At 32.1% G+C, this 12,585-nt stretch overlaps 1 pseudogene; it reads left to right on the top strand.

Annotated features, from left to right (window-relative positions):
* Window positions 1-4,769: 4,769 nt before the first annotated feature.
* On the top strand, window positions 4,770-7,425 carry LOC105783316 (probable methyltransferase TCM_000331; annotated as a pseudogene).
* The last annotated feature ends 5,160 nt before the right edge of the window (window positions 7,426-12,585 follow it).

Raw genomic sequence — 12,585 nt, 5'->3', positions numbered from 1 at the left:
ATTTCATAGCATGAGCAATAGCATGCAATTATCTAGATTCTAGAGGTTCATAGTTAAGACAAAGCTTAGCATCGAACAAAGTAAGCTTCCAAAATTTAAGAACAAAATCAAAAGAGGTTCAAAACCAAGTAAATGACAAAGGTGACACTAAAATGTATAATCACTTACGAGTAAATTAATAACGTTTTACAACCTTACCACAACCGAAACTATTAACCATAATATTAAACGATATACAAGAAATTAAAAAAAAAAACGCACCATAAACAATTAAACAACAAAGAAAACCACACGAATTTTCACTAATACAACAAAAGCTTCTCTTTGATTTTCATGGACTTCACCGGTTTTCACATATCTCGCTTCTGAGTGTTTGTGAATTTGACAAATATAAACAAGATATCTACTCTCTCTAAATCATATTCTTGAATTCTGGAACTTTAACAAAACATAAAAATATTGCACGAATAATGTGCCATCTTTGGTGCAATGAGGAAAATAGAAACTCAACTCATGAATGCAAAATTTGTCATACGAAAATGGAAATATGATTTCTTGAAAGAAGTATATGCTTTAAACTTTTGATGTTGCTCTTTGAATAAATCAGATTTATAAATTACACACATATAATTTATATGAAATCACCATCGAAAGCAAGGGATATTAAACCCGGAAAAACTTTCGTTAACTAAAAGCTGCGAAGAGTAAAAGATTCATAACCATGAAATCGACATTAAACTCTTGAAGAATAAAAAGCCACAAGTGCAATTATACAATAATTCCAATGAAATCAGCAACAATTTCATAAAATAAAATAGCAATTTCAACGAAACTACGAAGACTAAAGATTCATAACCATGCAAAAATATTTGATAAAAGATTGTCGAACAAAAGAATTGGCGATTAATTTGGGTCGAATTAAAACTCACCCGATCTTGGATTAGAGGTGATGACCAAAACGCTTCACTCTTTTTCAATGGATTCACTATCGGTATTTCCAATTTTGTGAAAATATTGAAGAACAGTGAGAGTTGCAGATAGGGTTGGGAGGAAATGGGAGGAGACAGAGAAAGAAAGCGATGAGGACAGAATAATAAACAAAAGCGGTGGGAGATGGAAGGAGAAATTTTGAGGACGAATAGGAGAGGGTCGGGTAGGGAGGAGGGTAAAAGCAGAGCGGGGGACGGAAGGCGGACGTAATAGGTATTACAGGATTTGGGAAGGGATTACAAAAGCGTGAAAAAGGGGATTAGGTCGGGATTGGTTTACGCCCGTAATGCCTATTACAATGAACCAAGCCGGATTAGGCGTCATGTAATCTGTGCGTATTCGGCCTGTATTGTATTAGGTAATACACTGAACCAAACGCCCTCTTAAGTTTTTAGGCCACTGGGGCTCTTTAGTATTTGGGTTTGTAATAATTTTCTTTTGAGGTTGTAACTTTTTGGGTTTGATATATTTTGTAAATAGACTATTTAATTTGGACTTTATAAATTTTATTTATTAGTTTGGTTTTGGCCCGGACAAAAATGGCCCATTACATTATAAATTTAAAGTAAATGTAGATGGATACTAAATCTGCATTGCTTATTTGCATAACAGATCGGATTTAAATACCTAAATGTTTATAATTTTAATTTTTTTCTATACTAAAAAGAATTTTATTAGAAGTGAATTTGAATTTTTTCTAATTCGGATATTCAAAAAATATCAAAAAAAACTTTAAAATTGATGTAATTAAGTTTGAGTTTTTCAAAACCATAGCACTTCGTGGGCAATTTGGCACCCACGGTTCTTGCGGTCGTATGTAAAGTAAAAAGAATAATGAAAATTTGGTATATTTCCTAATAATGGGCGAAGCCATTTTGTTTATCTTTGAAATGGTTTTGTTTTTATGTTTATTGACTTATGTTATTGCATTTTGTTTTGGAGTGGGATTTTGTCCCCGTCTTGCCAATAATTCATTGATAAGTCGATTATAATGATCGAAGAACAACTTTAAATTACCAATCCTTCTTTAATTATAAATTAACCACGAGAACAGTTTGATACTTGTTCTTCGGTAAAACAACTACGTAATATTCCAAACATCGATCAACGGGTCTTTCTCAAAACAATACTATGAGACAAACCTATCTATCTCAAAATCAAAGAAAAAACGAATACCAAAGTAAACAAGGTTAAAGTGCAATTTCAGATTTCCGAAACTTTGTCCACCTTTGAATAGAATAAAATTTAGTTACTCGTAATCTATACAACTATACATGAAAGGAAGGCCTAAGGCCCCTTTCATGACAACGGTCCTTTTCCCTTTATTTTTCTTTTACATGATAGGATTATGGTCAAATTTCATCTTTAATCCCTCTACTTTTTTGAGATTATATAAGAATGGTTAAATTTAAGTTTTGATCCTATATTTCACTCAAAATTGAAATTGAATCTCTACAATTTAATTTTGACATAATTTGACATCTCGATTATTAAGATTATATAAGCATAGTTAGTCTAAATACTTTATTAAATACTTTATTCGATTAAAATGCCGATGCGAATTTTTAAGGATTATCGTTAAAATTCTTTATTAAATTCAAGTCCATTACGATGTCATTTTTACATTACATGGATATCGAGTGAGTTTCTTTTTAATTTCAAAATACACTAGCAAATTTAACAAAAGAATTATAACAGTGTTAACAAATAGACCTAAATTTTTCAATTTGAAAAGTAGATGGACTAAATTCTTTTAAATAAGAAAATAAACAATAAATAATTAAACTAAGGAAAATGAATAAATAAAATTTAATAATTGGAAAGTTCAACGTATGTGGGATAGCAAATGATGATAGTGCAGGTTGTGGAGGTGTTTTGAGAGATATGGAGGGTGTTGCAACAGCTCTATTTTCAGGTCCTGTTGCAGCAAATGATGTTGATTTGGCAGAGGCAGGATTGGTGCTTTTAGCATTGGAAGTATTTATATCTTTGGAATGGAAGATAAATGACTCATTGTTTGTAGATATTGGTTCTAAAGTGGTGTTCAACTGGTGTGCAAACAAGTCGATGAGACCATGGTCACTACAATCAACATTTGCAGATATTGAGAGGAAAATTAAGAAGGTAAGTAGTGTTGTATTTTCGATGGCAAAAAATAAAGTAAATGAAATGGTCTCAACCTTGGCAAAAAATAGCAGGTATAAATCGTGGAGACATGTTTAATGCTTGGTGGTGAGCATTGGATTTGATGTTAAATGCCGGTTTTCAATTGTAGAAAATCTTACATTTTGGGATGCTGTAAATTTGAACTTTTGAATGTTGTTCTTGTTGTATTTACAACAGATCAATTCGAGTGAAGCAAAAAAAAAACAAAAATAGAAACATAATGGTCGTCCTTTTGTTTCCTTTTTTAGCTTTTTAATGTGGAAAACTAATACCTAGTCTCTTGCATTGAGGTGTGACTATTATTTGCATGGTTAAAATTTTTTCTAAGGACATATCATTTATATTATACTACTTCTCATTTTATCTACATAGGCATTTAAATATATAATTTCACTACATTTTCTCAATAAATAAAAACAATTCAAATTTTACTCTTTTTATAATTTAGTCCTTATCTATATAGAATCAACAATCATCAAATTCAACTTGGCATTTATTTCATCAACATTTAACACTTCACTTAAATGCTTTATCTTATTATCTATTTCACCTATCTAACTTTTACACTCTTGCAATCTAGTCATTTTTTCGCCAAATTCACTACACATAAACTATTCAATTTATTATAAAAATACATCTTTACTTTCAAATAAATCCCATGAATATTACTAAAACCAATTTATCAAGATTTCATTCAGGTTTCAATTAGGTCAAATAAAATTCTTGAAGTATTTACAATCTAATGCTTGGATTGGATGGGTTTCTTCACTCCACTCTTTTTGTCACTTCTTTGCCTTCATCTCCAACTTGTTGTTCACTTCTCTTCTCTTTACCTTCATTAACATAACACACATACACAATATTTATTATCAAAACAATAACCACATACTGATTTGATGCATTTTTAATGAGATAAATATGAAATCCTTTCAGAAAACTTATCACCTTACCTTATCCTTTCTCAAATCCCTAACTTTTCCTTTTTCTCTGCTCAATTATGTATTCTAGCTAAGGGTTATTCTTTTGATTTCACTAAAAATTTATGGAAGAAATTTAAACTTTGAACTATTGAAAATTTGTAGAAAAGGGCAACAAAGAAATGAAAATTGACTAAATTGGCATGAGAGAAAGGTGGGAGACAAGATGAAGATGATGATGGATGACATTTTTTGTCTACATCTTTCTATGTATTAAAAGTCTATTTAAATTTTTATTTTAAATTATTAATAATATTTAATTAAAAAATCTAATAATCATACAAATCAAGTGGATCACATACCATTTCAATCTCATTCACAACCTAACTTTTTTATGGATAAATTCTATTTTAGTTTTTCCTCTTTTTCCATCTATCTAATTTAGTCATTTTTATTTTATTTTTTTCACACCTTTACGATATAGTTAATACTTTAAATTAATTTCTCTAAATTCAAAAACCTTTTTTAATTTCTTATGATATTCAATTACCTTCTCCACTAATATTAATAAATCTATTTTATCTACATCAAAAATTCTAACACCTAAAAAATATATTAATTTGGCGTAGAATCAATAAGAATCTATGATCTGTGTATGACCTAATTCCCCTCTGGCCTTTGCATAACATTTTCACACAGATCACTTGCCTTTATATAAGACCAGTATAGACTGGAAGACTCTATATCCACATCCAGCAAACAATGTTTATTGCTATGGCATCATCTGCAAATGTTCATTGCACCAATGCCACTGACAAACAAATTAGTTATGCTAATAATTCCTCACTACAAGTATTTTCCTCCATCTCTTCCCTATGTCCAATACTTGTTATATATATATATATATATATATATACACACACACTTTAAAAGAAATGGTTGACTAGTTTTCTTTTTGTTTTTTCAGAAAAAGGTGCTATTGAAGACAAGGCCATTCCTAGAGGATACCATCAAAGACATGTTGAGCAAGATGGTTCCTGTTCCTTGTATTAAGGTGGCTGATTTGGGTTGTGCTTCCGGTCCTAACACGTTCTTCCCTGCATGTGGAATTGTGGATATCGTCACTAGGATTTGCCAAGAAGCACACTGTGAATCGCCTGAGCTTCAAGTGTTCCTTAATGATCTTCCCAAAAACGATTTCAACAGTGTTCAAATCTGTTCCTTCATTCAATGGGAGGCCTTGTTTCATAGCCGGAGTAGCAGGTTCTTTCTATCAGAGGCTTTTTCCGACCAACAGCTTTCACTTCGTACATTCTTCTTACTGGCTTCATTGGCTCTCAAAGGTTGCGAGTATATACACATAAATCCACTCCATTTAGAGTAGATAATTTTGAAATTCATCTAGTGGTACCTGTTTTGCCATCCCTAATGTCATATAGAGCAACATTAGTATTAACAATAATTATATGATTATGAATAATTTTTAGGTACCAGGAGGAGTTGAGAACAAGAGGAATGTATACATAGCAAAGTCGAGCCCTCCTAATGTATCCAAAGCTTATTTTGAGCAATTTCGAGATGATTTCTCGAGAGTTTTACGTTTTCGTTCCGAAGAAATGATAACCGGAGGACGAATATTGCTGCTTACTTCATTGGTAGGAGCATTACTGATCCCACAAGCAAAGACTGTTGTGCTATATGGGGTTTATTCACAAAATCGCTCCTCGACTTGGTGGCCGAGGTTCATTGTTTTTTTTTGGTTTCCTTTCACTTAATTATATTGATACATAAACCATTGTGTTGCAAACATAATTGACGCTACTTGATCGGCAGGGATTGGTGCGTGAATCTGATGTGGATTCATTCAATGTTCCTTATTATCACCCTGTAAAGAAGAAGTGAGGGAAATCATCGAAACGGAAGGGTCTTTTGTGCTTAATAAATTAGAGACTTTCGAAATGAATTGAGATTTTGAAGACGATATCTGAAATGAAAATTTCGTGTTTGAAAATAGTAAAAGTGGGCGAAATGTTGCAAATTGCATACGTGCAATTACAGAATCTTTGGTTGCTAGTCATTTTGGAGAGACCATAATTGATGATTTGTTCTCAAGATATGCGGGTGAGCGTTACTATTGTTGTTTCAATCACTATGAAATAGTTGGTCCAATAATTTACCTCATATATGCAACCAAATTTATATATTTATCTTTATATTATACCATCATATCTATCATGCATATGTATTAATTTTGTAGATTTTTTATTTAAACGAATAAAAGAGTGGATTTATGAGCTTTTTATTTAAATATTGTTGTGGTACTTGTTTTTCTTTTCCTTTTTAATATTTATTTACCTTAACCTTCATGAATGAGATGCACATAAAAACAATCGCGATGTAATCATTTGAGATAGATTAAGATTTCTTAATGTAAATTAAATCCCATGATTTGGGACACGAAAAGATATGCTAAGATAGGGAAATATAATTTGTAAGTGCATGCATGGCTTACTAGAGGAATAAGACAAGATCTTTATCAGTTAGATTCTAACATAATTTGTGAGTACATAATGTCAGTTGGATTGTCATTTGTCAATATCACATCACACTTACTAAAAAAACAGCTCTCTCTCTTTTTTTCTAGAGTTTTTAAAAATGGTATAATTTCAGTTTTAGTCCTTGAAATGTGGTCAGTTATAAACTAAATATGGTTCAATTCTAATTACAACCCCTTTACTTTATTTATATAATAATGTCCAAATTTACTTTATGCTCCAATTTAAGATTTAATTTTTATATTTAACTTTTAACATAATTTGGTATATCGATGAATTTCAATTCCTTCACTTTGTTATTATTATAAAATAATAGTCAAATTTTAGTTTTAGTTCTTATATTACATTATTTATTACTTTTTTTTAAAATTATTTATAGTAATTTGATAAATATATTTATCAATTTATTTTTAAATTATATTAATAAAATAATTGATACGTACCATGTTTTAATTCTACCAAATCATATTTTTACTCTCAAATTATGACAATTTTTCTGAGAGATATATTTTTCGAAGAAAAGCTGATGATAATTATTAATACAGGGACGTCTTGGGAACCCTACAAAAGCACATGGAGCCAAAGAAAAACAACAGAAAGAAACGACAGGTCCAAAGAAGACGTCCCTTGAGAAACCAAAACAACGATCAGTCTTCGATTACTGTGAAAATACGAGCACCCGATCCAAATCTTCAGAGAGCCATGCAATCAAAACGGCAAAGATGGCCATCAAAGCACAATCTCCAGCCAAAACGTTAATCAGGGAGGATTCACCCATCGACATTAGGCAGAGTTGAAGTGGTTACTTAGACTTTTGTTTAACATACTATGCCTTCTGTTATGAGATGCAGTAACCAGATCGACTTTGAATTTTAGAGATCAGGAAAGGAGAAAGGATTGTACTTCAATATCTATCACCTGATTGTATAATAGATGCAGATTCACATGTCAAAATGCTTATAATTTTAATTATCTAAATAAAAAGAATTTTAGCCCATTTGAATTCAGATTCTTGTTGCTTTGGTTATTCGAAAAATGATAAAAAAAATTTAGATAAATGAAAAAGGATAGTATTTAATTCGGATTTAGATTTGTATAATAATACTTCGATAATAAACGAATTCAAAATTTTAGGCTCTCCAAAATAAAAGCACTTGAAGATATGCTCTCCAAAATCAACAGCACTATCTTGATCACATCTCCACATTCCAATGGCTTAATTGATTCGCCCGAATCTAATCAAATCTTCAAATGTCAAGGAACGGATAGACGGGCTAGAGTATCTTCAATATAACAATATATAACTAGATCCAAAAATTTTCTTAATTAAATTGTCAAATTAAATGAAACAGGTTTTTAATCACCTCAATGACAATCTGCAATTGACACTACTGAATATCATTCAACAACTCTTAACTCATTTTGCAATTAAATTTATGTTATACAATCAAATGTTCCATGGATAGGCATCAATTTCGACAAAATCAGAACAAGAAGTAATGAAGCTTTGTTACTCTTTACAATTTGTGACAGGTTTTTTATGCATATATATATATATGTATATATATGTATATATATATATATTTGTCAACCTTTGAGAGCCAATGAAGACAGTAAGAAGAATGCACGAAGTGAATGCTGTTGCTCGGAAAAAGCCTCTGATAGAAAGAACTTGCTACTCCGGCTATGAAACAAGGCCTCCCATTGAATGAAGGAACAGATTTGAACACAGTGTTGAAATCGTTTTGGGAAGATCATTAAGGAACACTTGAAGCTCAGGCGATTCGCAGTGTGCTTATCGGCAAATCCTAGTGACGATATCCACAATTTCACATGCAGGGAAGAACGTGTTAGTACCCGAAGCACAACCCAAATCAGCCACCTTAATACAAGGAACAGGAACCATCTTCCTCAACATGTCTTTGATGGTATCAAAAAGTTGAAGTATAGATTAACTCTCAAGTTTCAATAATGTAGGGGTCATAATTGAAATTTGATCATTGTCTCATAATATATATATATATATATATATATATATATATATATATATAAAACAGATACAAACCTAAAAGAAATGGAAAGTTTCATTTCAGCCTCTAAGATTATTAAGGTATTCAAATTATATATATCCACGTTGTTAAGTATGACTCCTATTTTCAGTCAAATTTGATAAATAATCTTTTAGTTAAACTCTGTTTATTTGTTTCAGTCAAACACGGATTAGTTTAGATTACATATGAATTTAGCCGATAAATAGTCTCTTTTACAACCTTAGTAAAAACACCTATTGGAACTCATAACACATTTAGAGAATTTTGTGTTTACGTTTTGAGGGTTCTTTGTTTTCGGGTTTTTGGGGTTTAGTTTTATCTCCATCTTTTGTACTCTTCGTTCTTTTGCCATTATAATAAAATTATCTTTGCCCGTGGTTTTTTATCCTCTTTGGAGGGGTTTTTCCACGTTAAATTTGCGTGTTCAATTTCTCAATTTATTCCGCTATTTTTGTTACTTGTTGCTTAATCGGGTCGATCCCTAACAAGTGATATTAGAGCTAGTTCAATTTTCATAGATCAGCCCATTCAGATATGGCAACAACAAGGTTTGAAATTGAGAAGTTCGATGGTGAGACAAATTTCAATCTGTGGCAAGTTCGGATGATGGCAATTCTAGTTCAATCCGGTTTGAAAAAGGTTGTTACCGAAAAAAAGCCTAAGAATCTAAATAAAACAGAATGGGAAGAGCTTGATGAAAAGACCTTTTCTGCAATCCAGTTGTGCCTCGCAAATACGGTTGTTGACACCATTTTTTGGATGAAAACGGGGTCGACTTGGGTTTTGAAAAGTGAAAACGAAAACAGGAGTCACCACCAATCTTTTTGATGAGGTGTGATCGGGTCACCTTGTAAAAGGGGTTGTTTTTAATAAACAATTTAATTTTGTTAAAACAACGATTTTGGTCCACGAAATTCAGAAAAATGAGTTTGGGAGTCGGTTACGTACGAGGAAGGATTAGCACCCTCGATACGCCCAAAATTGGTACCTAGTTGATTAATTAGTGTCTTAGTGTCGAAGATTGAAAACTTTGAAAAGATTTAAAATGCGATCCTTTATTTTAAAACTTATATAAATCAAGTTACTCGTTAAGACTCTCTCATTTCAGAAAGAGAAAATGTCACACCCAATGAGTTAGGGCACGATATTTTACCTCTTCCGAAATGAGCTTGTCTAAAAAACTCGCACAATAAAATTTAAAAGGGTATTCAATCGTTTAAGTCGTATGAAAAAAATGCGACCCAATATGTTAGAGCACAATTTCTCAAAATACTAAACATTGAATATTGTCTTTATTTATTTTATTATTATTTTGGAAATCCTCGTCTCAAGAAAATAACGTGTCATATCCAATGCGTTAGGATACAACGTATTGAATTCTCGATAACGAGCTTTTATTTATGTTTTTTTATTTAATAATAAAGAGCGTTTTCTATTATTTAGATTCAGCGAAGAAACTCGGAACCCAATACGTTAGGGCTCAATCCTCTCGAGTCTAAACATGAAAATTTGCTTATTTTAAAACCATAATTTATATATATTAAATAAAAACACGAAATGGTAGAAATAATCGCGGTATTAATATGCGTAACGAAACAATAATGAATATGATAATGTAAGCATAATTAATCGAACATCAAAATTAAGATAAATAAATAAAAGAGACAAATCAATTACAATAACAAGTAAGTAAATGAATATAATTATAACATTTTAAAATAATAATAAGCACGTAAATAAATAAATAATAACAATAAAGAAAATAAATAAAATTATAAGAATGTGTTTATGTACGTATTTAAAAAAGATAAATATGCATGTGTATATACATGATAAAGTTTGAAATAAAAGAATATGTATAAGCAAATAATAATAATCAACATACAATAAGATAAATATATTTCAAATTTAAACAAGTGAATATAGAAATATAATAAATAATGATGATAGTAGTGACAATATTAATAATAAAAGTAATACTAATAATAATATTAATAATAACAAAAATAATAGTAATAAAAGTAATAAAGATAATAATACTATAGTAATGATGACGTTAATAATAATAATAATAATATAAATAATAATACTACTAATAATAAAAATAATGATAAAATAGCAAAGATATGAAAAAAGGACTAAATTGAGCTAAAAACAAAATTTCGGGGCAAATTCAAAATAAATAAAAGGAAAAAAGACCAAAATGAACGTGCGAATGACAAGGAGGGGCCAAAGGGGAAATAACCCCCACCCTCCAAAATGCGCAGGTTCAAAAGGGACCAAATCGAGAGAAAGATGAAATTTTGGGGCAAAATTAAAAATGTTAAAAAGGATAGGACCCAATTGTAACCAACCTCAAAAGCAAAAGGACTGAGGGCGCAAATAACCCCCTTTGTCCAAAAACACGCGGATCCTAGGCGGTTCGGGTCGGGTCGAGTCCGATCCATGTCAAAACGACGTCGTTTTGGGGCTTTCGGAACCCCTCCAAAACGGCGCCGTTTTAACATCCTATATAAGTTAAAATTTGCAAAAAAAAAATTCATTCTTCTCCTCCTTTCTCAAAAAAAAATTCTGAAAATGCTCTCAAGCTCTCTCTCCCTCCCCAAAAATTCGGCCAAGGTCAGGTCGACTACTGCCGTGCCGGCCGCCGATCGCCAACTACGGCACCACCGTGCACAGTGGTCAGAAAATAAAAAAAGCTCCTTTTCACTCCTTTTTTCGAGCAAAGCCCCGATTTGAGGTTAAAATAGTCAAAAAAGCTTTCAAAAGCCAAAAAAGAAAAGAAAAAAAAAAGAAAAAAGAAGTAAAAACCCTTCGGTTTCCCTCGCCGCCGATGGGGTCCTTTCGGCAAGCCGGTTGGCCTGACCACCCTCAAGACGGAGGAGTCTCCGATTCCACCCTAAAGGTAACAAATTTCTTTTTCTTATTATTTCCTTTATTTCAAAATAAAAAATAAATAAACAAATAAATAAAGCACCTTTGTTTCTTTGAATCTGTTTTTTTTTGCTTTTTTATTTCTTGAAATTGTGAAGAAAAGGGTGGGGGGAACCTTTACAATCGGTTTTTGCTTGGCTTTTATAGCCATTTTACAAGCCTTTTTTTATTTATTTTCCTTGTTGTCATTTCTTCTTTACACGTGATTGATGGGCGGCGCCAGGTTTGGAGGCGAGGTGCGTGACGGTGATGAAGGCCGGGGTTAGGTACAGCAGCGGTGGCATGGGCGATGGCGGTGGTGGTGAAAGCGATGAGCTAGGGTTTCATTTTAAAACCCTAATTTTGACTATTAGGAATTTGGGTTGGGTCTGATTTGTTATTGGGCTTATTGGGCCGATTGCATTGGGCTGTTTGGGTTAGTCTAGGTGGGTTTGGTATTTGGGCTTGTAATGGACTGTTTATTATTTGGTTTATTTTCTGGTATGGGCCCGGGCAAAAATGGGCTTGTACAACGGTATTGCAGGAGGTATTGATGGAGAAGACCTCATCCGCCTTGTGGAAAAGGTTAGAAACTCTTTATGCGACTAAGTCTTTAGCTAACCATTTAGTGTTGAAACAACGTCTATTTAAGTTTCGCATGAACGAAGGTGAGCTTCTTAGAGATCACATCAGTCAATTCAATACTCTTTTAAATGATTTAAAGAATGTTGAGGTTCATATTGATGATGAAGACCAAGCTATGCTATTATTGTGCTCTTTACCCCCTTCATACAAGTCTTTCAGGGAGACCTTGATTTATGGCAGAGACAAATTCTCTTTCGAAAATGTGAAGGGTCATTTGTTGAGTAGAGACAAACTCGACAATGAGCTTCATTTGGATAGCAAGGCAGATAGGCAAGCATCCGTCTTAGTAGCATCAAAGAAACGAGACAAAAGGTGTCGCTATTGTAAAAAGTTAGGTCACGTCAAATC

The sequence above is a fragment of the Gossypium raimondii genome, chromosome 13 (assembly GCF_025698545.1).
Source record: "Gossypium raimondii isolate GPD5lz chromosome 13, ASM2569854v1, whole genome shotgun sequence".
Lineage (NCBI taxonomy): Eukaryota > Viridiplantae > Streptophyta > Magnoliopsida > Malvales > Malvaceae > Gossypium > Gossypium raimondii.
The sequence above is the reverse complement of the archived record's forward strand: the minus strand, read 5'-3'. Positions and strand labels throughout refer to the sequence as shown.